Below are 26,413 nucleotides of genomic sequence, written 5' to 3' on the forward strand. Positions count from 1 at the left end.
GAGGTCCTTTAGGGACAGGTTCCAAGAACTAGGAATACAAACCCTGGGGGATCTGATACAGGATGGGCGCTTTATACAGTGGGGCGATCTGAGCACTAAAGGGGATGCCGATGAAGTGACACTACTACACTACTACAGTCTGAGGGGCATTATTAGGGCGAAATGGCCAGAATTTCCACGACCCCCATCTACTTCACCGGCCTTATGTTATATAGCTCACCCTGTGTCTGGGAGGAAACTGTTGTCTACCATCTATAAACTGGTGAGGAAGGGGAGGGCTGTGCAGGAATTGACATGTAAGAATTAATGAGAGGCTGTATTGGGGAAAACACTAAGCGGGGAAGAATGGCAATTAGTCTGCATGCAGACTAGATATATCTCCTTGAATTCTCGATATAGACTGATTCATTACAAATACATTCACCAGGCTTACTACTCCCTGCTTGCTCTCAGCAAATTGTTTCCTGACCGGTCATCTGCATGTAAAAGTTGGGGGGCAGACCGAGCAGATTTTTTCATGTCTGCTGGAGTTGACGAGTATTAGACCCTTCTGGGGAGGGATTGAAGAGGTCATGTCGGAAATGTTGCCATCACCACGAGCATGCTCACCTGAACTCTGGCTTCTGGCGCTGATAGAGGGGGGTACATGCACCGAAAAAAAAGTTGTTGGGCATTACCTCCGTGATGGCCAGATATCAGGTGGCTAGAACATGGGGGAAGGCGACCATCCCTTCCTTTTCTAGATGGTCCGAGTGCACTGACCTATGTGAGCGGCGGGAGTCTATGTTTGCTTCAACACTTCCGAGCACCAGCCGTCCGTTTGATTATTGGCCCCGTACAGACAATATCAAATGGACAGGATGCAGGCTACGCAATCCCCTGGATCTTCCTCTAATTGATAGGGGGAAGAAGAGCATGTACCCTATTGCCCAGAGAGTATGGCATGAACAATGGTCTCCTTTCATTCGACATGGCCGTGGTTTATGGCTGAGACATGTGTACGAACTTGCGGTGGGAAATGACTGTAATGGTAAAGGTGTAAGTATAGTATTGGGGGGTGGTGGGTTGGGGGAGTTTGAGGGCTATTTACTTGTTTGAGTATTGGTTTCTGTTTAAAATAATAAAGAAAGTTTTAAAAAAAAACTTTATTTACTAAAGTTCCTGGGTTGGTGTAATACCTAGCTGTAACTGGCCCCAAATCTAAAGGGATAGTTCCCTTAACTGATGTTTCTAAGGGCCGTCGATATCTAAGAGCCCGACACAATAGTACGTCTGTGTCTAAATCTATGCTTGCCCTCACTCTTTACAAAAATGTGTTAGGAAGTCTTTAACAGAAAATAGGAAACCAAGGTTGTTTTCAGGTGACTTTCTCAACGGGTGTGGGGTGGACAGCTTCACAAAAAATGAGTTCAATCAACAAAGGGCTGTTCATCAGACCTTCTCCATAGTCCTTGTCGCACTCTTACACTTTCAAATATCTTAAGTTCCTTGGGATTTCTTTCCCCAAGCTTTAGCTCTTCCAAGTTCCAAAACACAATCAAAATAAATATATACAGTTCCTTTCCAAGCTCCTCGGGGTTCCCTTGCCCAAGCTTTAACTCCTTTAATATCAAAAACAATATGTATTCAACTTTGTTAAGTCCTCTCAGGGTTCCCTCCCCCAAGCTTAGGGCACTCTTGTATTCAAACACAAGTTCAGCTTGTCAGGATGTACCTCACTTTTTATATTCAGTTCTTTCATATACATTTCACGTGTGAGGGACAATAAGAGACTTTCAAAACCGCCAGGTTCTTTGCTTCTGCTTGGGGTGACCACTCTGATCTGATCCCCTCCTTGCTTTTTCCTTTTAACCTCTCACGTTCAGGTGCTTCCTGCACCCCTTTCCTGATCTCCTTTGTTTCTTTTACTTTCTTGTGCACACTTGAACCTTCCTCTGCTTGGTTCTATCTGTATTGTGCCTTTTGCGCACTTTACATACTTTCCTTTCCTTAACGTGCACACTTGCACCTGTTTCTTTTCTTCTCGTGCCACTGCACACACTTTAAATGTCTTTACTTTCATCCTGCCCCTTTAGCGCCTTTTCCTTCTTTCTGCTTTCCTTAAACAGCTTTCTTAGGTTTTCTCTAGTTTTCTGTTTCATGCCGCTTTACAAACATTTTCTCGCATTTCCGTGCCGTTTTACAAACTGTGTCCTTTTCCCGCTTCGCTCCAATCAATCGTACACCCCTGAGTTTCTCTCTCACTGACATGAAACTGACCAGGCAGCGTCGCGTTGATGAGCTGTCTCTCTGGATACACAGAGTTGAGGTCAGGGTCTCACCACCTGCCCCTCAGACATCCTTGGGACAGGCACCAGTCCCAAGGGAACTAGATTTTGCCGAACACCAACAGCAGGATGCAGGCTGCCTTGCTCTGGCTCCTTGGAGGCACGGCTCCCTAGCCATGCTTCAGCCCCTCACAAACACTGGGCCAGCATCTTGGCACGCTGTTCTTCTTCAGGTTTCAGGGCCTGCGCTCTCTGCTCCTTGTCCTCCATGGTCCGGACAACATCCCCAGCTCGCTCAATCCTCTGTGAAAATCCACACCTTTAATAGTTGAACGAACAGTCAAGTGGAGTCAGGTGTGAGTGGTCATTATCAAATGCCTGATCCTGCCTGACTCTATTATTGTGACAACTAGTGTTCTGTCTATAGTAGGTTTCCCTCACTTTCCCCATGTTGTTTCTATGGTTAATCTTCGCTAATCCTAGTTGCATCCAACTCGTCTCAGTATTTGCTGGAAATGGAAAGGTGGAGATGGGGTGAGATTGAAAATACCCCATGAAGGCTGAGGGAGAGCGGGTTGGGGTATTATTGGGAATTCGGGAGTACCATGCCTCGCCCTTGGGTATCTGTGATGCTGGAAATGCATTGGAGGGACAGGGCCTCCATATCCTTGTCCTTTATGATTTATCATGTACGTTGTGTCTTGTTTTCCGTGCAGGAGTTCATGGGGGACTCCTGGCGGTGTGGCTCTTCCTCTTTTTGGTTTGGTGAACAGCCCCTGGGGATACCATTATGGCACCCCTGGGTGGTAGTACGCCCTGTACTCCTAGTGTATGTTTCTGGACACCTGTGTGTGGCCCACAGAGCAGGGTATGGGCTGGTGGCAGCTCCATGATGAATTTGACTGGTGCTCTGAGTATCCTCCATTTTGGGATACCCGGGTCCTGCCATTGGGATCAGTTGCTTCCTGATAGGAAACAAGATGGCCCCTGTGGCCTCTTGCTTTCTATCGCGTGTTACCGTGTTTTCCCGAAGTCCCGGGAAGCCCTGACTCTGTCCCTTCCCACTGACTGGCTGTTGGGTGGAAGTTCCATATATGGGATTGTGGGGAAGTCCCGGCCAGACTGGCTGGAGCCTTCTCAATGACTGTATGTTGTGGGTACGCCCGTGGGGTGGGACCTGGGTGAATGAAGTGTGTGACGAATAAGCGTTTGTTATGGGTGTCTAGTATCTGGTGGTTAACACAATGACTGAGACAGGCCTGCCCGAAACTGGTATGAATGCAGTGTGGAGTGCTGAATGGCAGAGTGCTGTCCGAATCCACATTCCGTGTTGTGAGTGTCTGGATGGAGAAGAATGGCCTAAATGGCACTGTGAGCCTGATTGGCTGCCTGACTGCCTGAATGCCCTTCTGAATGGTTGGTTGCCTGAGTGTGACCCAGCAGAGTGAATTGGAGATCAACAGTAAATCTGGGGGTCTTTCACTGTTGGAAATCGTTCTGAAGCTGAAGTTGATACTTGATGCTTAACCTTGAAGCCCACTGGAAGAATAAGAATTGCGGCTGCGGTCCATCGCTAATCTGAAAGCTGCGTGACTGTCAAGGAACTGGTCCAAGAGAGGACCTGGCTAGGAGACCTCTTCCCAAACTACGAGGGATCCTCGTGCACCAGCTGACCTTCGCCAAGGCTACCTGGAAGACAGTTCTTGATATGCTGCCGACCGGAGAAGGGGACCGCAGCGGAATCACGAAACAAAGCGCCCGGACATTGAAGTCCATCACCGTCGACGACGAACCATGTTGACCAGGGCCGCAACGTTCCATTGCCTAAGACATTTGAACCAAGGACTCCTTGCTCGTCCCCGAAGACTGCTTTGTCCTGCCGGAGAAAGTCAAGGCTGCCGACGACCGAGGAGAATTCGCCGGTGGGTTTCCCGCCACCCGAAGACCACAGAGATGCTGAAGACCCAATGCCCTTGCTGGGCCAAAGTTCTTCATTAACTCTTTGCGGCAACAAACTCTCGTTGTCGAGGTGCACCGCAGACCTCAACTTACAGGACGTTTTTGACTGATCGTCAATGACCACCGCAAGAACCGAAGCTGCTGCCTCCACGACAGAGTTCACCCTTTTCTTCACTGACTCTCGATGCCCTGTGGCGCCTTCCTTAAAGGGAGTGCACTCGAGAAGGGCCAGTTAATGACTCATCGAAGAACTCTACGAAACCAGGTACTTTGGGGTCGTGGAACCTTTTAGAAGGAATCGAGGCTATATTGAGCATAATTGGACTGGGCTTGTCAAATACGCTTTATTTACAGGTTGCCCAGATGGCGGGGATCCTCGCACAGAACTGTCTCTAGGTAGACGGGGGACTGTTCTGCCATTGCTTAATTTAACTTGCTTTCTTCCTGTGTCTGTCGTTGATTCATCTTATAATCTGATTTGTATGTTATTTGAACTGTTAGCAGTTGATGCATTTCAAAGGAATCGATAGCTAAGAGTGGTACCACACAGACCTGTATATATTTGCTGTTATATTATTGCCAGAGTACAAAGTGTGTTATTGTGTATATAACATGGACCTTATTTATATAAAGACTGTGTTATCACTAACATAGTGTGTGGACATTCCTTTGTGGGTGCTTGGGGACTACAATGTACTCAAGAACTAGCCTGCATCACCTCCTGAGAGCTTAAGACTTTGTTGCTCAACCACGATACCAAAATAGAGACTCTTGGCCACTGTCACGCAGCTTCCTAGACCACAGACACACCTCCCCACTCGCCCCTCCTTGCCTACCCATTCCCGCACTCCCCAACACTCGTGCACCATGCCCCCCACTCACGTCGCACACATCAGGGCACGGCAGGGCATGTTTGGGGGAGCGGGTGTTTATCGCCCTTCACTGCGGTGGCAGATCAACTGGAAGCTCCGTCACTTCAGGAACTTACATCCTTTGCGGAGACCGGCGCTTCCCGGCGCTTTACGGATCACGTGACTTTGGTTACCTAGCAGCATTGCAACGCTTTCGGGTCACGTCACACGTGACTATACGTGCGTCCCTTCCGAGGATAAAAGGAGTCGGTGAACCGAAGGCGTTGCTTCACAGCTGTTTAGTTTCGGATCAAGTGACTTCTCTCGTTGTTCAAGGACCTGCTCTGATTCTGACCTCACGCCTGCTCCACGGACTTCTCTTGCTTAACCCTTCAAGTACTTTGGATTTGCCTGTTACCGACTCACGCCTGCTCCACGGACTTCTCTTGCTTAACCCTTCAAGTACTTTGGATTTGCCTGTTACCGACTCACGCCTGCTCCACGGAATTCTCTTGCTTAACCCTTCAAGTACTTTGGATTTGCCTGTTAACCGACTCACGCCTGCCCCACGGATTCCTCTTGCTTAAGCACTTCATTGGCTAGGACCTCGGTCCTACAAATAGGTGGTTGCCTGTTCTACCCTACAGCACGTTTCCAGTCTAAGCTAGGAGACCCACGCCTTGACCCAAGTTCTCACAGGTATTCTGGTAACTTTGGGGTTTATGTACATGGAGGTATTCGGCCCTGTTTCTTTGCTTAACCACTGTATCTTGCTTTGCAGCGCTCAAGGGGTTCTTCCGGCGGTTCCCGCGTCCTGGTTTTCCGGACTTCCACCTGTGGCCTTAATATTCACACTGACCATATAACAAATTCGGTCAGGGTGTTTCTTGGGGACAGAGGGGTTGTCCATACTCTACACGACCAGCGAACTTCGTAACAGACTGTGAAGCCTATTTTTTGGTCGTCCAGAGAATGAATCCCTCCGCCGGGGATCCAGTGACCGCCTTGTTACAAGCAGTAGCGGCTCTTAGGGCTGACATGACAGCAATACACCACCGTCTGGATGCCCTACAAAGCACACGTTTTCCGTTACCCACGGATGCGGAATTCGGTGACACAGTCCCCTCAGACCAGCCAGCTCCAGCCATGGCCCCTGCACCCACTCCTATACTGCTTCCTACGCCTGTTCCCCTTGCTGCCCCCGAACGTTATCAAGGGGATCCTCGGAAGTATCGCACTTTCATTAATCAATGTAGATTACATTATTTGTGCAGACCCCAAGCGTTCCCCGACTCTTGTACTAAGGCTGCGTTTCTTCTGTCCCATTTGTCCGGGGTAGCGGCCACCTGGGCCAACCCGATGTTAGAGAATGACCATCCTGCTCTCTATGACTTCGATCTTCTTGTATCAGAAATGGCCAAAGTCTTTGATACACGACACAAAGCCCATTCTAGGGATCTCGAACTCTTGGATCTAACACAAGGCAAACAAACTCTGATAGAATATATCACTAAGTACAACCAACTCGCTGCTGAGACCTCCTGGCCTGAGGAGAAAAAGGCAATCGTGTTCTATCGTGGTCTATGCAACTCCATGAAAGATGCCCTCTCAGTAGTTCCTGCCCTTCCTTCAGGGTTCTCAGATTTGGTGGATCTTGCTTTACAAGTAGACGCAAGGAGATCCGAGAGAAGGGCCGAAACATCCTTCTCTATTCACTCTGGACCTTCCGTATCCACCACCCCTGTTGAACCCATGCAAATAGGAGGTATCCGTAGCCCGATAACCCCATTAGAACGAGAACGCCGGAGAAACGACAATGCCTGTTTCTATTGTGGGTTAAACGGACACTTTGTAAGGGAATGCCTCCGACGTCCCAAGAACAAAACACCGGGTTTTCCGAAGGCTCGCCCATGATACAGGGGGCACCGGCGAGCCTGTCTTCGACCCCCTCCGAACCTGCCTTTGGCCCTATTAGGCCGATAGAGGTCCAGGCTCTGTTAAAACCCGCTGGAGAGATCAAACACACAGTCCATATTGTGATCGATTCCGGGGCCACTGGTTGTTTCATCGATATTTCCCTGGCCCGTCGCCTCAATCTGCCCTTGGTTAGGAAAGAACATCCGGAACCAGTACATGCTGTAGACGGTACTTCGCTATCCTCCGGTCCGATTAAGTTCCAAACTGCTCCTATGGAAGTGGTGATCCAAAACATCCATAGAGAAACCCTGGCATTTGATTTGATTAATACACCACTGTTCGGCATAATACTGGGAATACCATGGTTACGACAACATAACCCATTGATCAACTGGGGCAACGGACAGGTCACATTTGAGTCGGAGGTGTGTCAACAATTCTGTCTCATCGACACTGATTCCTTGTCCACTCCTGCCACGATTCTTGGTGCCATGGCTGCCACCCATGTCAACGATATTGCTTCAGACCCGGTGCCTTCACACACTGTGGGGGCTGTCACAGCCAACATCCCTGCGGCCTATCACGATTTCCACACGGTGTTCGATAAGGCCACTGCTGAGGGTCTCCCCCCTCATAGACCGTACGATTGTCCGATTGACCTGGTCCCAGACGCTCCTGTACCCAGGGGTAGGGTTTATTCATTGTCAAGGTCAGAGGAGCAAGCCCTTAAGGATTACATACAAAAAGCTCTGGAGTTGGGTCATATACGTCCTTCTTGTTCTCCAGCTGCTAGTCCGATTTTCTTTGTGCCGAAAAAGGAGGGCGATCTCCGTCCATGTGTGGACTACAGACGGTTAAATGCCATTACCATTAAGAACAGGTACCCTCTTCCGCTCATATCCACGCTACTAGACAGGTTGACTAAAGCATCTGTTTTTACCAAGCTGGACCTCAGGGGGGCGTACAATCTGATTCGTATGCGGCTTGGGGATGAGTGGAAGACGGCGTTTTGCTCCCGACAGGCGTTATATGAATACACGGTAATGCCCTTCGGGCTTTGTAATGCCCCTGCCACGTTCCAACGTTTTGTCAACGAAGTGTTCTCAGACATCCTGGACACATTCGTGGTGGTATATCTGGACGATATTCTGATCTATTCGTCCTCCCTGGAGGAACATGTCGGGCATGTTAGGGAGGTGCTTTCTCGCCTTAAGACCAACGCCTTGTTTGCCAAGCCTGAAAAATGTCTGTTTCATTCCAAGGAAGTGGAGTTTCTGGGTTTTCGCATATCCCCTGGGGGCCTGTCCATGAATTTATCTAAGGTCCATGCCGTCACCGAATGGCCGACTCCTGTTACTCTGAAACAACTCCAATCTTTTCTCGGCTTCGCAAATTTCTATCGGCGATTCATCGCCGGCTTCTCTTCTATTGTTGCTCCACTGACCGCCCTGACCAGCCCCCTTGTCCCGTTCACTTGGACCTCCGCCCATCAGAAGGCTTTTGAGGAACTCAAGGCCAGGTTCGTGTCCGCCCCTGTTTTACAGCATCCTGATCCTGAACTCCCCTACATTCTGGAGGCTGATGCCTCCTCGTTTGCTCTAGGCGCAGTATTGTCTCAGCCTTGCCCAACCACGGGTTGTCTACATCCAGTGGCCTTTCACTCACGAAAGTTTTCGGTGGCTGAAGCGCACTATACAGTAACCGAAAAAGAATTGTTGGCCATCAAGGATGCTTTACAAACGTGGCGTCATCACCTCATGGGTGCGAAACATCAGACAGTGGTGTATACAGACCACAAAAACCTACAGGACCTGGCCTCATTAAAATGTGCTAACAGCAGACAGGTGCGTTGGCATTTATTTTTTGCCGCGTTTGATTTTGTAGTCAAACACAGACCAGGTAGCATTCATGGCAAAGCTGATGCCTTGTCCCGTTCTCCCGGAGGGGAGTCCTTGTCCGTGTACCCCGACACACTGCTAGGAAAGGGCCATGTCATCTGTACTTGTACTCCATCCCCCACCATGCTTATCGACATCAGGCGTTGGGTTTCCCAGAATCCTCAGGCTCTCAACGAATGGGACATTGCTCTTCACGAGGGGTTGCCTTTTATCCACGACAAACTGTTCCTTCCCACGTGTGACGTCCGCAACCAGGCGTTAGCATGGTCACACGATGCTGCTGTAAACGGCCATCCCGGGCAACAGCGTACCTTAGACCTGTTGCAACGCTGGTGCTGGTGGCCTTCCATGAGAAAAGATGTCGAACTTTATGTTAACACTTGTTCCATATGTGCCCAATGCAAAACACCCAAAGGACGACCTTTAGGGCTGCTCTTACCTCTTCCCGTACCTCCCAGACCTTGGCACACCGTCTCGATGGATCTCATCACTGACCTACCCCGCAAACAGGGCTACGACACCATATGGGTTATTGTCGATTCATACACCAAAATGGCCCGCTTTATCCCCTGTACTGGTATACCCTCTGCTCCGACTCTGGCTCGCCTATTCTTCAGATCTGTCTTCTGCCTCTTTGGTTTACCACAGGTCATCATATCAGACCGTGGGTCTCAATTCACGTCCTGTTTCTGGCGCGCGCTCACCGGACTCCTGGGGATCGATGCTCGCTTCTCTTCAGCTTATCACCCCGAGAGTGACTGGCAGACCGAGCGGGTAAACCAGGCTCTGGAGAAGTACTTGCGGTGTTTGTCCCTCCAGTATCAGGACTCATGGGCCAATCTGCTGTATATTGCTGAATTTGCGTATAATAACTCCCGTCATTCGACCACAGGTTTCTCCCCCTTTTATGCTTTATACTGGCAGCACCCACGTGCCCTTCCGCTTCCTGATTTCCCCTCTACTACTCCCGCTGCTAATGCCTGTGTTCGGGATCTGGCCGGTGTCCATGCCCAGACCTTGGTCCATCTCCGTGAGGCCCAGGCAGTTATGAAGACTAAAGCGGACCGTAAACGGGCCGCAGCCCCGGAGTATCGGGTGTGGCTTTCGACCAGGCATTTGCGGATCCCTGGCTGTCGCAAGTTGTTGCCTCGTTTTGTGGGCCCTTATAGGATCTCCAGGGTTTTGAATCCCGTGGCCCTCAAGCTTTCGGTTCCCCTTTCTTGGAGGATTCACCCGGTCTTCCATACTTCTCTCTTGAAACCTTACCTGGCTCCTACCCGTGTCCTGGTCCCGCCCGCTCCTGTCTCGGTGGATTCACAGGATGTTTATGAGGTCAGTGCCATCCTTGGGTCCCGTTTCCATCGGGGTCGGCTTCAATACCTGGTGGATTGGCTGGGCTATGGTCCCGAAGATCGCTCTTGGGTTCCCGCCCGGGATGTCCATGCCCCGCTTTTGGTTTCCCGCTTTCATAGGGACAATCCTGCTAGCCCACGGGGTCGTGGGCCTTTGAGGGGGGGATCTGTCACGCAGCTTCCTAGACCACAGACACACCTCCCCACTCGCCCCTCCTTGCCTACCCATTCCCGCACTCCCCAACACTCGTGCACCATGCCCCCCACTCACGTCGCACACATCAGGGCACGGCAGGGCATGTTTGGGGGAGCGGGTGTTTATCGCCCTTCACGGCGGTGGCAGATCAACTGGAAGCTCCGTCACTTCAGGAACTTACATCCTTTGCGGAGACCGGCGCTTCCCGGCGCTTTACGGATCACGTGACTTTGGTTACCTAGCAGCATTGCAACGCTTTCGGGTCACGTCGTGACTATACGTGCGTCCCTTCCGAGGATAAAAGGAGTCGGTGAACCGAAGGCGTTGCTTCACAGCTGTTTAGTTTCGGATCAAGTGACTTCTCTCGTTGTTCAAGGACCTGCTCTGATTCTGACCTCACGCCTGCTCCACGGACTTCTCTTGCTTAACCCTTCAAGTACTTTGGATTTGCCTGTTACCGACTCACGCCTGCTCCACGGACTTCTCTTGCTTAACCCTTCAAGTACTTTGGATTTGCCTGTTACCGACTCACGCCTGCTCCACGGACTTCTCTTGCTTAACCCTTCAAGTACTTTGGATTTGCCTGTTAACCGACTCACGCCTGCCCCACGGATTCCTCTTGCTTAAGCACTTCATTGGCTAGGACCTCGGTCCTACAAATAGGTTGTTGCCTGTTCTACCCTACAGCACGTTTCCAGTCTAAGCTAGGAGACCCACGCCTTGACCCAAGTTCTTACAGGTATTCTGGTAACTTTGGGGTTTATGTACATGGAGGTATTCGGGCCCTGTTTCTTTGCTTAACCACTGTATCTTGCTTTGCAGCGCTCAAGGGGTTCTTCCGGCTGTTCCCGCGTCCTGGTTTTCCGGACTTCCACCTGTGGCCTTAATATTCACACTGACCATATAACAAATTCGGTCAGGGTGTTTCTTGGGGACAGAGGGGTTGTCCATACTCTACACGACCAACGAACTTCGTAACAGCCACCTGAATGGAAGATCCCGAAAGAGTAGGTGGGAGAACACGGTCAGGTTTCTCACACCCCTCACAAAACCTATTATAACTCTAAATAAAAATATTGTGGCCCTCAAAACAACAGCACTATTCTATACATTTGGGTATAACCATCAACCGTAGACATCAAATTATAACTGACATTTTGACAGAGAGGTTAGGCAATAACCATAAATTATAGACATCATAAAATCTGTTTCCACACAATGGTAATTTACTTGATCTTTAATTAAAAATACAGCCCAAGGTAGCCTTTTCTTTAGCTAATATTTGTAACTAGATCACTGTAGAAACACAAGTATCCCAATTACGCACATCATCGTTATTTTGATGAACGCTAACGTGATGATGTCATCAGGCATTACGTGACGTGATGATGTCACAGAGGTAAATATAATGCAACCATTTTGTGATTTACATGTGGCACTTTGGCAGGCAACTATATGTGATAAGAATCTATGAGAGACACTGAACTTTAAAATAAGGTGAGCAGTATATAGCTATGAGAACCATAAACCATTTATAATACCACTAATAGTATAAAATGTATTTCTTGGCCTTGTTTTTTTTAAAAATATGTATTTCTTTATTTATATACATGAACAACAATGCTCTTTTCATCACAAAAGAGTGTACAAAAGATACAAAATCTATTCTCTCTGATTACTGACCATATGCCTGTCTGTATGTCCCTATGACCCACCTTGTCTGTCTTTTTTGTGCGCTCTGAGGCCCATGGGCATGTTTCGCGATATAAATATTAAAATAATAATAATTTGACAGGAAGGTGTCAGCTTCTTACAATGGGGTGAGTTTGAGGGACATTCTGACCAGGTTGTGTAAAGGAGTAAATGGAACAGTCACTGGGGACAATCCATAAGTGGACATACATGGATGAAGGCCAGCCATCATTGGACATTATTAAGTACAGGAAGGCCAGTTGTGCTTGGGATGCTGGGTCACTTCATTATGGGTGAAGTGCTAGCGTGGAAGCTAAGGAAATAAGGGACCGAGGCAGGTTAGAGGCGAGTGAAAAATGTTAGCAAGTAGGCAGATGAGATGTAGGTCAAGAGGGTGACTCGGAGCCAAGGAGGTAGGCTTTTAGTTTGGTTTTGAACAAAACCGTGTGGACTGTTTCTGATGCCCCGGGGAAGAGAATTCCATGCAAGTGGAGCAAGAAGAGAGAAAGAGCAGAAGTGACAGGAAGCGCAGGGAATGTGAAGAGCCACAAGGGTAGACCAGGAGGCAGAGCTAAGATTACAAGAAGGCTTGCAGAGTTGGATAGAAGAGGATACAGTGGTGCCTTACACTGGATAGATTTGTGAACTAGGAGGTGAAATTTAAATCTATTTTTCATTGTTAGCCATCCAGCCTGGTGACAGTAAAAGGAAGTAGGTGTGAAGAGAGGTAGTTCAAAGAGAGTCCTGGTAGTGTAAGGAAGCTATGGTATCAACAGTAAGACAGATACAAGTGACTACAGTTCAAGGGTGCTTATTGAATTTATAAAAAAAAGGTTTGAAAAACACCTATCTAATCCTAAATCTAAAAATGGGAGCAAGCTACGACCATCAAATAATAATAACGCAGTCCTAGTGGTGTCTTGTCAAATTAAAGGGGTCTACACTAAAAAAAAAAACGATTGTCAATCCTTACCTCTAATCACAAATAGTGTGGAAAACAGTGTTATGTAAAAGAAAGACGTGTCCAAGAAATGATAAGTCAAGATATTCAGGCTGTTGGCCTACTTTCACATGGGGCAAGGTGACACACTCCAGCTTAGCACAGTCTCTGGCTTCTCTAGCACAAAGGAGGAGTTCAAACATTACCATCAGGGCCTTCCGTGCCCAAGTTCCTTTGCCTTTCAAAGTCTCTTCTTTCAGAGGGCCTGATGCAACAAACAATACATTATTTTCCTCTCAGGATTTCACACGCACTCAATTTCTCAGGTGATTCACTATTCACCTCGGTCTCCCTCAGCCGGGCTCAGATCCTCTTTAACATAATGCTTGTAGGATTTTCATGTATCAAATTCATGTATCCATTTGTTACGCTTATCTTGTCCCCGTGGGGGCGTTGGGGCACGGTTGTAGCCCTCCTAGGGGTGAAATGCGTCCTGGGGCTGCGCTCGCCTTTGGCACTGGTGACTGCGGTAGATGCTTCTCAAGGTCACGCACATGAACGTGAATACAAAGAGTGTTGAGTGATGCTAACTGCGACCTTGCACCCTTCTGAGGAGCGTACTCCCTGTATGCACTTGTCCCGGAAGGCTCACCTGATTATTAATGTCTGTGGGCGCTCCGTCCTGCTACTTCTGGCAGGGGCGCGTAATTGCCATGGACCAAGTTCCTTCACTGGTCCTTTGCGGGTGGTAGTCCAGTCCAGCTGCGACTACCCACTTCATCTGGTAAGTAGTGTGCTTGTTCCTGTCTGTCATCCTTTGCGTGTTTGTTTTCAGCTTTCCCTTGTTTGTCTTCTGTATTGTTTGTCTCCCATTACCGGTCGTTTTCATTCGTTCATCAATATGTTGTCCGTTCTGTGTCTTATTGTCCATTCCTTCTTTTAATCTTGTTCTTTTGCTCTTTCCCCGTGTAGGTGGCGGAAGCAGGGCCCTGGAACTGCTCAGCGCGACTGCTGCAACCGGAGCAGTGAAGAGCTGGATCCGCGGCTGCAAGTAACAGGCATACTATATTGTAGAGTTGCGCACGTGCTCTTGAAAGTGGCGCGGCTTTTCACTTGGTGAGATGCTCTAACCTTGTCTTCTTCTTTTGCAGTGACTGGGCTTGTGGAAGAAGACTGCCGTGGAGAGATGACTGAGCAGGATAGTCAGATTCCAGGGTGAGTATTCTATTCCATCTGCTGGTTCATGTGTCGGTAAGCATCACGTTGCTTTTAAGAGCAAGATAACGCGAAGCACTGGCTACGAGGATGAAGCGGCTTAAATAGCTGGCCTCCCTGGCCATGCCCATTAGCCTGGTCTGTCTGCCACACCCAGCCACACCCAGTAGCTGGCACGTGAAGGTGGGCCAAGAAAGCCACACCCAACAGTTTGTATGTAAAAGAGGCCAGGAAATAAAGCGGCCCAATGGAAATAATGCAACCCAATGTTAATTCCCTACATGAGCATGGCGCCAAAGGCGCCAGGACAGAATCCAGCTTTGCCCCATGTCTGTGTGTCCCGAAGGGGCATAAATGGGTAATTCCTCTGTATGGTCCCATTCCACTCACCATCTGGGGTGTTTGTGCATGTGATCCTGGGTGTGTGGTACACCATTTTCTCAGGTGATTAACAGTTTACCTCGGATCCCCCTCCGCAAAGCGCAGATCCAGGTTCAATCAGTCTCCCTCCGCTGGGCTCAGACCAATTTTAATTTACTTTAACACAAACTTGTTTAAACAAAAGCTCTTAGCTGATCTCCCTCGCTCAGGCTCAGACCAACTTTATCTACTTTGTCATCAACTTTCTTTACTCTATTAACATCAAAGACTTTGGATTGTGCACAGAATTTTGCTTGACCCATTGCAGGACCACTTTGATCCACAATCCTTTGTCACTCTTTCGCTTTTGTCACCTCTCAGTTGGATACCTTACAGAGAACTTCGAATGAGCATGCACGCAATGCCGAACCACTCTGTCTAAGGTATCATATCTTGGTTTGAATGTTCAATCACTCATCTGTTGCCCAATTTTACTCACGTTGATTATCACATGCGTTTCACACACTGTTCGTTTCAAGTCTATATTCGTTTTCAAGCTTTCACAGGGGTGAGATAAACACCTATCTAAACCTAAATCTACGGATGGGAGCAAGCTACGACCATCAAATAATAATAATGCTGTCCTAGTAGAGTCTTATCAAATTAAAAGGGCCTATACTAACATACTAAAAAAACTATTGCCAATCCTTACTACAAATTTACAAATAATGTGGTGTGATGTTCATGAAAAAGAAAGAGGTTTTCAATGATGAGTCAGGATGTTCAGGCCATTGGCCTCCATTCCCCACGTTTTCAGAACAGGATAAGGTGGTTTACTCGAGCAAGCCACACACTGTGGCTTCTGCGGCACGAGGATACAGTTTTCAATTAAGGTGTTCACCCTAGATCCCCCTCAGCCAGACTCAGATCCCGTTCAATTTATTTCAAAACAGAAGTACAATGTTGGATCCCCCTCTTCTGGGCACAGATCCCCCTAAATTCTAAAACAATTAGTCTCCCTCAGCCGGGTTCGGAACTACAATCTCCTTGTGTGCTTTACGTCACTTTGAGTGCGCTTTCGTGCTCCATCTTTTATCCACGTGGGGAAGTGTGATGGAAGTCAGGTGTGTGTAATAATCCGTAATTGCCTGACCTTGTCTGGCCATGCTGTTGGGACATGTCAGGTATACGGCTCTGGTGTTAGTCCGCTGTCGCTCACAGTGAATTGCCTGCGAGGAAGTGTTTTTGTAGGAAAGGGGGTTGGGGGGAGATTGAATTCCTAGATATCCTACCTGGTAGGATGGGGAAAAGGTGTTACTGGGAAGGAGATACTGCGTCTCACCTCCGGTGTGCCACTTCCACTCCCTGTGGGCTAGTGTAATGGAAGTCAGGTGTGTGTGATGATCAGTAATTGCCTGACCATTGTATTGGGACACGTCAGGTATACGGCTCGGATGTTAGTTTGTTTTCTCTCATAGTGGGCTGTCTGTGAGAAAGTGTTTGTTTTGTAAAGGGGGGGGGTTGGAGTTCCTAAATATCCTACTTGGTAGGATGGGGTGAAGGTGTCATAAGGAAGAGGATCCCGCGTCTCACTATCCGGTGTCCCACTCCCACTCCCCGAAGACCCCTCATCCAGGTGATCCTCCCCCACTGGTCCACCCCCAGAAACTGGAACCAAAAGCAATGGCCGTGTCCTGGCCACCTGCGTGACAAATCTCGGGGACAAGCAGGTGAGACACCTTCTGGTTTCTCACATACCTTTCCCCTATGCAAGGTAGATATGACTGGTCTTTGTCCTGGTCCTTTCTTGTTAAAACCTGGGAAAGAACAGGGATGAGATATATCCAAGGACTATTGCATATTTCATTGATTTTTCTTTGACTGTGTAGGTAGAAGTGAGGCGGTTTTATTGGGCTCTCATACATGACCAACAAACTGGTCTCTAGGGGTTAACTCTGGTTTTATTTATGGGTTCTTTATATATTGTGGGAGGTTCAGGGGATTATGTCTTTTCTCATTTCCATATGGGAGAGTTTGGGGAATAATAATTAGGGGGCCAGCAGTCCTGGTGTGAAAACTCTCTATAGGAAAGTGGGGTGTCCTGTAAAAGAGTGGAAAAGGCAGGGAAAACCCGTCCCACAATGACTTCATCTGGGAGCTCAGGAATGATGTCCGAAGATATTAAACATGACTCGCCCCGGATGTTAATGTACACAGGAATTTTGGGGTATATTTCATTGTCGATTCGGTTAGTTGGAGTTTAAAGGTTAGCGAGCCCCTGCGCTTTCTGGTATGGTTAGTTAGTTGCTGTACAGCGGTCTGTGTCCTGGCAGATGGTTTGTCTAGGAACAAAAAACTCCAAAGTTTCCAAAGAAAGGTTTACTGGGTGGTTAGACAAACCTTGCTGATTACTGGCACTGGTGGGTAGTTGCTACCACTGTGTTATAGCCATGAGTTTAGTTAGTTCCAGGGTATTGCAATAGAGGAGCAAACGTCCTGACTTCTTGTCATCAGTAAAAGTGTTAATGTTGTTGCATACATAAAACAAATGACCTGGTAAACATGCTAGGTACAGGTGAAAGAAGAGAAGCCAGTGCGTTTCGACCATAGTCTTTGTCAAGGCAGGGCAAGTATAGGTGATCCTGTATAGGATTGTGGTGCCTGGTGGTGGTCCCCCAGTTAATGTGGGTGGAGGGCTGGTTAGCCAATATGGAAGCAAGCTGGTTAAGCTCCGTAGGTCAGTGTCCCTGTGTACACAGGTAACTCTAACTAGGGTGGCGTTCTCGAGGTCTGTTGTTGTGACCAAGTCAGCTCTTATGGCAGTCGGTTTGCTACCTGAGTCAATTAACACCTTCACTTGCTTCCCATTCACCCAAGCTTTTTCATATGTGAAGTCAGCAGAAGACTGGCATAAACATAAACTGAAGGTCTCTAGATCTTCCTCGGGTTCATTCCCACTCTTCTCCCTTCATGATATGATATGGTATGATATTTTATTTATATAACGCCCATACACAAATGTTTCAGAGCCCAACGAGGCAAGGGAGGGGAACAAGGGAGGGCAAAACAACGATCTTACTAGGCCCAGTGACATTGAGAACGTGCAAGTGCAGGGGAGAGGGAAGGGGGAAAGTGCAAGGGGCAGGGGGGGAATGGAAAGTGCTGAACATGAGATCAAAACAACAACAGGTAGTGCGGCCACCGGTGGTAAGTGCAAGAATAAGGCGCAGACAATGGGTGTCTAATAAGTACAGGAAGGGGACTGTAGTGTTGCAGATACAGACCCAAGTGCAAGGGTTGCCAGGAGGCAGTGCGGGTATGCGGCTAGGTGGGCAGGGATCTGGGCCCGAAATCAGAGGGTAGCCAGGTGTCCAATGCTGAAGCAGAGATCAGCAGGGGAGAGGAATAGCAAAGGCAGAAGCAAAGAGGAAGGTCTTGAGATGCTTCCAAAACCGAAGATGGTACTCCTCAAGTTTCAGAGACGCATGGAGGCTGTTCCAGAGGAAGCCCTCAGCCAAAGAAAGAAATCTACCCCCAACTCGTTACTTGGAGAAGCAACTGATCCCGGGGGAGTTGTAGGTGGAGTAGCGAAGAGCTTGAGTAAGAAGGTATTTCCAAAGGGAGAGTTGAAGGTATTGCGAACTAAGGCCCTAGAAGGTCTTGTGGACAATGCAAAGGGTCTTGAACTTAATCCTTGCAGCCACTGTGAGCCAATGAAGAGATTTCAGGGCTGGAGAGATACGATCTCTGGGCTTGAGGCCAAGGACAAGTCTCACAGTCCTGTTCTGAATGAGCTGCAGAGGGTGGAGAGTAGTTGCAGGCAGATTTAGAAAGAGGCTGTTGCAATAGTCCAGCCGGGAGAGAAACAGAGCTCTAGAGACAGTGACCTTCTGGGGGAAGGAGAGGAAAGTCTTAGTTACTTCCCTGTAACTGTATTTCACCAGCATTGGTATTGTTCATAGATTCACATGCTTGAATATTCCCCATCGTCAGACTGGGAATCCTCAGTGATAAAAAATAATTATTAAAATGTTTAATATACATCCATTGTCCCCTTGAGAATGCATGTAAATACTCCATTGTGGTCTATGAGCCATTCTATTATGTAGTCCCTCCACCTCACTTTGGTCCATTGTGGCCCCAACCAATGAGGTGACAGGGTTTAAGCTCCACCCCAGTCAGCCATCTTCAGATTTTGAACCGTAGAAACTACATCATGATGGGTGCTGAGCGTAGGAGAAGCCTCTCGGGAGGCGAGTGGGCGCATGTGAATCTATGAAAGATACCAATGCTGGAGAAATACAGTTACAGGTAAGTAACTAAGACTTCTCCAGCATTGGATCTGTCATAGATTCAGATGCTTGAATAGAATACCAAGCAGTTAAAGCATGCCACCATCATATACATATATACGTGTGCAAGCATAGATGCAGAAAAACCTTTTTCTGACAAAACCTTTACCATGCAGCAACACAACGGTTAGATACTCAGGGAAAGGTGGGAAAGGAGGCTGGGCCTACCTTAAGCAAAGAGGTGGCAGAGCACTGCCTGTCCAACTGCAGATTCTTTGTTGGCATGTTCTGCTAGGCAGTAGTGCTTGGCGAACATGTGCAGAGTTCTCCAGGTAGCGGCTCTGCAGATGTCCTTCAAGCGTACCCCAGTGTGAAACGCTACTGATGCCGCTCTCCCTCTGGTGGAGTGTGCTGAAGGTGGTTTGGAGAGGGGGTCGCCCTTCAATTGATGACAATGGGTGATGCATAACGAGACCCATCTTGCTAGGCGTGGTTTGGAGATATGCTGCCCTCTTGTGCGATCAGCAAAGGCAATGAACAGTCTGTTAGATAATCGGAACTCCTTAGTTCTCTCCAAGTAGAATTTCAAAAACCTAGTAACATCTAGGGAATGTAAAGCTCTTTCCGCCTCCGATGTATGGTTCCGGAAGAAAGATGGTAGAACAATACGCTCTGTGAGTGTCATTTCCGATAAAACCTTGGACAGAAATGTTTGGTGTGTCCTCAAAATGATGCGGTCTTGCTGAAACAAAGTAAAAGGAGGTTCTGAAGACAAGGCTTGTAATTCACTGATCCTCCTGGCCGATGTCATGGCTATCAAAAAAGCCATTTTCAAAGATAAGAATTTTATTTCACATCTGTGAATGGGTTCGAAAGGGGGTTCCATGGGGGCCGTTAGTACAGTGTTTAGGCTCCAGGAAGGAACTGATGAGGGCGTATGAGGGTAAGTATGCATCAACCCATTCAGGAAGATCTTGATGGCCGGAAGAGAGAGTAATGACTGTGTTTCTGGAGTCATCGTGTATGCCGATATGGCCAACAGGTGAGCTTTGATAGAGGATAGGGAGAGACCTGTCTTAGCCAAATGTAATAAGTAAGGTAGTATCTGTTCTACCAACGCTGTAAGTGGGTTAATCGTAGACGTTTCACACCACTTAGAGAAACGGTCAATTTCCGCACATAGGTGACCCTTGTCAAAGGGGCTCTACAGGCCCTGATTATGTCCCAGCAGTCCGCCGGATTCAAGTTCATGAGTTTGTGCTGCTCAGGAACCAGGCCTTGAGGGAGAGGCTTGCTGGGTCGTGGTGGAGGACTTTGTGGTTCTGCTGAGTCAGGAGGTATTGATGTGCCTGAAGGCAAATTGGAGGACACCGGGATAGATGCAGCGTCGATCATGTGGTCTGATTGGTCAGTTTGGACATGCAAAGCCAAAGTTTGCGGTCAAACCTGGCTGTCATGGCTAACGCGTTGCCTGCTGTAATCGTGAGAGATGCTGAAGAGGACACCTTTCTACCCATGGCTTCCAGTTTACGACCTTCCTTGTCTGGCGGTGCTGACAGTGGTGATGATGGATTAGCTAACTTTTTTGTAGCCTCTACTGTAATGACTGAGTCTGGTTTAGTATGACCCCTTAAACAAAGCGGTGCCGAGTCAGGTGCCTTGTACTTCTTTTCAGGTCTTGAAACTAACACAGGTGTGGTTAAAGGCGTGGCCAGTATTTTCGACCTAGACTCCCATATGGTGTCGAGAAGAGGAATGGTGGTAACCGTCCTTCTGCGCTTGTCTCTGTGCTCATAAAGCACTGACTTCTTCTCCTCAGATGAAACTTGTATTTTGAACAATTCCGCAGCTTTACCAATTATAGTATGAAAGGAAACCAAATCGTCCGGAGGTGACAAATCACTTGGGGAGTCTTTCTCCCTGGGTTTCTCGACGATATAAGCATCAGGCTCTTGCGTAATCTCACCTTCCTCAGGATCTAAGAAGTCCTTGAACGGGTCCTCTTGCCAATCCGATACCGACACAGATGAAGGTACCGTAGTTGGATCTCAAACTGGCTATCGAGGTCTATGCTCTTGTCGGCGAAGCATTGAGTGTTCTGCTCCTGGATCTACGCGGAGGCTCAGGTGATCATACTCTTTTCTGTGATCTACTCCTAGAAGGGAAGTGCCTTGGTGTGCTGTGCCGAGGTGAAGAATCCCTCAGGGGGGTTCTTGGCTTCTTCGGTACAGATGACCTATTCTTTTGCTCGTGGCACCTGTTAAATTCCTCGATAATTATTTTCATAGAAGCCATGAGCACCGGGTCATAAGGGTCAGCAATGTCATCTGAATCCAGTTGCCAAGGAGGGCTGTTTTCCTTGGGAATGAGGAAAGGTTGCTCGCCAAGAATGTTGGTGTCTGAGAACTCCTGAAGCATGACGTCCGGGAGCTCTGTCATCTCTTTTAAAGGGGACAGCTGTGCTCCAACTGGCTCAGGCGTATCTGAAATTGGAGACGTTGCTCCCAAAGACTTGTGGAGACTGCTCACATTGGATGGCTTATCCGTGATGTCCACGAATGGTGTCCTGGGTTCGATTTCCTCAGAAGACACAGAATTTTCTGGAGTCGTCGATGGCACATTTGTCGACGGTGGTCTCGTGGACGAAGATTTTGGAGATGGTTGATCCGTCGATGAGAGCTTCGTGGATGAGAGCTTTGTGGTTGAGAGTTTCTTCGACGAGTGATGCGCTTCCTTCGTCGACGACTGCTTCGTGGACGATGCCTCAGACGACGAGGATTTGGTCGTGGACGATGAGGTTTGGAGTGTTGTCGTAGTTGATGGTGGTTTCATTGACGGCTTGGTCGTCGGTGAGTCCCTGACCTTGTTGCCGCTCGTGGACGGTATCTCTGTGGATGACTGCCCCCCACCCCCGGTTTTTTGAAAATGCCTCCTTAACTTTGGAGGTGGCTTTTTCTTCAGGATGACGTGCCTTGTGATGTCCTGAGTCCAAGGAAGGCATAGAAGACGTGGATTCCAACTTCCTTTTAGTCTTATGAGAGGGAGAGGACTCCTTTCCATTGAAGAGGCCCTTCTTTTGGAAGATTGTCTCTCAGATGGCTTAGTGGACGATACAGGAGCTGTTTTGGCAGATTCCTCATCAGAGGACAGGCTTCTAAGTGTAACAGAAGTCTCCTGTGTCTGTCTTGCAGGGTTTTGGTGGAGAAAGTCCAGCAAATGTCACATTTGTTGATGTCATATGGATATAAGCAGTAAATACAGTGGTCATGTGGGTCCTACATGCAGACCAGTTTCTTCCTGCACCTCGTGCAGTCCCTAAACAGGGAAGGTTTCTTGGCAGATGGAAGCTCAGCCAAGCTGAGGAGAACTTTCACTCGATGAAATTGTGCCAAGAAAAACGATTCTCAGAGCCCAAAGGCTCAGAATAGAAAGCCCCTAAGGAGGGGAAAACAGTAGAATATATCACAAGAATATAAACTACACATAAAAGGTGAAATAAATTCAAAAGCTCAGAGAGTTGGAGGATTCCTTATGTCTGATAGACTGTGGTGAAAAATCTGAAGATGGCTGACTGGGGCAGAGCTTAAACCCTGTCACCTCATTGGTTGGGGCCATAAAGGACGAAAGTGAGGTGGAGGGACTACACAATAGAATGGCTCATAGGCCACAATGGAGTATTTACATGCATTCTCAAGGGGAGAATGGATGTATATTAAACATTTTAATAATTATTTGTTATCACTGAGGATTTCCAGTCTGACGACGGGGAATATTCAAACATCTGAATCTATGAAAGATCCAATGCTGGAGAAGAAAGAATATCTCTGAGGAGGTGCAGTTGGTAGTGTGACTTCTTAGAGACGTCAGATGTGTGGAGAAAAGGAAAGCGTGGAATCAAAGATGACCCCAAGGTTCTTAGCCTCACAGGTGGGAGCAGGGAGAGGGCCAAGGGAGGCCAGCCAGAGAGTGACAGAAGGTGCAGGTGTGCCAATGATGAGGATCTCTGTATTACTGGCATTAAGGCAGAGGTTGTTGGCAGCACACCACTCCTGGATTGCAGACAGACAGTCAGAGATGAGAGAGGGAGAAGAGGCGGCAAAGGGGAGCCTGAAAACGAGCAGAGTGTTGTCCGCATTGCATTGCAAATTGGAGCAGAGAGCAGAAATGTGGTGGGCGAGGGGTGCCAGGTATTGGTTGAAAAGCCAGGGAGAGAGGTTAAACCCCTGGAGAATGAGAGTACAGAGTGAGATAGAGGAAAGAAAGGACCCAAGTTGGGACTGGGAGGGTCGGTTGGAGAGGAAGGAGGTCAGCCAGGCCAAGGCCTGATCAGTGATACCCAGGTTATCACGGAGGTGGTTGAGCAGGATGGCATGTTTGACCATGTCAAAGGAAGAAGAGAGATCGAGTAGGATGAGGACAGATGAGATATTAGAATCAAGGTTGGAAAGCAGGTCTTCACAGATGTTATCAGGTCCCAGCGCCGATCTCCTGCAGGAGCAGATGAATAGCCCACCTAGACCCTCAAACCAGTACATCCAACAATCAAATTAACAATTATTGAATTGACCAGAGTGGGGGAAAAGGGGAAATTGGAGAAAATAACAAACGGTCAGGTAAACACTGGAGTCCTCACTGCTTGGCACCATGGAACTCTGGATTCCTGCAAATGATACAGCAAATATTTAATTCTAAATTGAAAACTCACTACCTTCTTCAATATGTACTTTCCCAAAAACCCTTAGTTACATGACAGTCTCTGTTTCTTTACTTAGAGACTCTTGAAAGAATTTATCTTCATATTTTACTTGCTTTTCTCTGCTGAATTTCTTTATAACTTCAAACTCCACATTACTTTCTGGATAACTCTGTGTAGTGCAGAATCTTCAGTATAAACATTTAAACTTGTATTGAATGCCTTGAGTGCTGGCTGAGAACAACTAATGATGTAAATCAAATCAACTTTTAAACTAGACTCTAAATTGTCTCTTATTTACTGAGTTCACTTGTAGACCTTTTGTCTCTGAATTGGATTGATTTGTAGATATATAGTTCACAGCACTTTTATTTTGAGAACTCGCATGCACACGCTACCTGATGTAGCCACCACCACTGGATCGCGCGAATAGATGAACGCTGCAGCCTTACAAAGAAAAAGACGCACGCCGCCACAGGATCGCGTTACGTTGTCTTCTATTAAATTTACGCACACAAGCAACTCGTAGCCGCACGCTGCCACTGGATTGAGATCACGCTTCAAAGATGACCACAGACAGCAACACCGAACATAACTCCTTAGATTCAACGCTGATGAAAACGTATTACGCGAATACTAAAAAAAACTTCCTGGACACGCTGCCCCACGTCACCAGGTCCTTTCCTCAGACACGGTTGACACGCGACGCATTATGAATGCCTCAGCTCACACTGCAGGTCTCCTAAAGTCACGCGCAAGCCGATTTTCTATATTTCAAGGCTGCGCGCACATTAAGGAAACAAACTTTTCAAATAGCGCTGAAATTATTTTCACTCTCCAAAAATAATTTACATTGGTAAAACAACATTAACATTCAGTCTTAAACTTTCCTTCCAAACTTGAAATAAAATGACTTTCCAAAATACTGAACTTGAGTTAACTTTAACTTTTATGAAATCTGTTTCTCTCAACTCGGCTTTGCATAACTTAAGTCACTTATCTGTGTGTTCACTTCTCTGACTTCTTCTGATGACTTGATTACTGGTATTCTGAGGTTTCTTTAGTCTTTTTCTCTTAACTTTACTGGAGCTCAGATGCGCTGTGACCATCCATGAACTGATCTAGAATGAAAGGCAGTTTAGAACCTTTCCTTAGGTTCCAAACTGCATCACAGTAGCCAAAGACCAATCCCTGCTGGACAGGAAGTACTCCACCATCATGAGCTGGGACAATAGTTGCTGGCTGATATAATAGTTAAATTAAGGAAATAATTCAATGCAATTGACCTACCTAGCCACTATTGACACTAGTAATGCCTAACCTAATGTCTTCTATTACCGAGGGACCTGACTGTACCCCCCCCCTGATAAAGCCCTGCCCCAGGGCCTGGTTTCTCTGGTCTTCGTAAATCAAATTTCTTAACGAACATTGGTGAATGAACATCTTGCTTGGCCACCCATGATCTTTCCTCAGGGCCATACCCCTTCCAATCAGATATTGCAGCCTACCTCTAACCACCCTAGAATCCATATTGTCCTGAACCTCATACTCCTCTCCCGAACCTTCCACACAAACTGGACCCGGTGACTGAGTTAATCTAGTTCCTTTAATACCGACAGATTAACATGGAAAGTAGGATGAATTTTAAGACTAGATGGTAACTTCAGTTTGATAGTGACTGGAGAAAGAACTTGATCAATTTCAAATGGCCCCAAAAAATGTGGACTAAACTTGTCCTTACCTTTCAGAGCTATGTTCTTACTTGAAAGCCAAACCATATCACCTGATTGATAACTTGGATCTGCCCTACGCTTACGATCAGCAGATCTCTTGTAATCAAATTTACTCTTTCATAATGCCTCGATAGCCTTTTCAACATTTTTAACCATGGCTCTTAATCTCCCTTCAACATCAGGAACTTCCACTTCCTCAAAATTGACATCTCTAAGAAATCTAGGATAAAAACCCTGATTTAAATAAAATGGTGACATATTCGTAGAATCTTTAGCAGTATTATTGTAACAAAACTCTGCCAACCAGATTAACTCCACCCAACGCTTATCAGTCTTAAGGTAACAACGTAAATACTTTTCCAACTCTTGGTTTACTCTCTCGGTCTGACCATTTGCCTCTGGATGAAAACTAGTAGTTAAACAAATCTCTATGTTCAATTCTTTACAAAATGCCTGCCAGAATTTTGACACAAATTGAGAACCCCTGTCAGAGATCACTTGTGTGGGAAGTCCATGTAATCTTACCACATTTTGTAAAAATGCTTGTGCTAAATTAGTAGCTGTAGCTGAACCCTTAATAGGGATACAATGAGAGTACATTTACAACTACTAGAATTGTGGTGCAACCTTGATCAAGAGGTAACTCTACAATGTAATCTAGAGAGATAGTATGCCATGGTCTAGGCGGAATGGGTAAAGGAGTTAACAATCCCACTGGTCTCTGATTCACAGACTTAACTCGTACACAAGTTTCACATGTTCCTACACAATTTAAAGTATCTTTACGCATACCTGCCCACCAATATTCTCTATGAAATAACTCCAAGGTCTTTCTATAACCTGGATGTCCAGCAAGCACAGAATCATGACACTGTCACAAAGCCTCCTCCTGAATTCTTTAAACTGGCAAGTACAATCTAGAATCCACAAATGGTGAACCATCCTTGATCACTCGTGTCAGATCCTTCCTTGCCTACTCAATCATTTGCACTTCAGTCATTTCTTTAGCCACTTGTTCACCCAAACTCACAACCTTTTGTATCTCAGC

At 47.3% G+C, this 26,413-nt stretch overlaps 1 protein-coding gene across 4 annotated transcripts in view; it reads right to left on the reverse strand.

Moving 5' to 3' along the window:
- Positions 1-26,413, reverse strand: part of LOC138567454 (protein phosphatase inhibitor 2-like) — a 2,745,435-nt gene that overhangs the window by 861,019 nt on the left and 1,858,003 nt on the right. The gene's annotated exons all lie outside the window — the stretch shown is intronic.

This window comes from Ambystoma mexicanum, chromosome 1p (genome assembly GCF_040938575.1).
Source record: "Ambystoma mexicanum isolate Mex_15411 chromosome 1p, UKY_AmexF1_1, whole genome shotgun sequence".
In the NCBI taxonomy this organism is placed as follows: Eukaryota; Metazoa; Chordata; class Amphibia; order Caudata; family Ambystomatidae; genus Ambystoma; species Ambystoma mexicanum.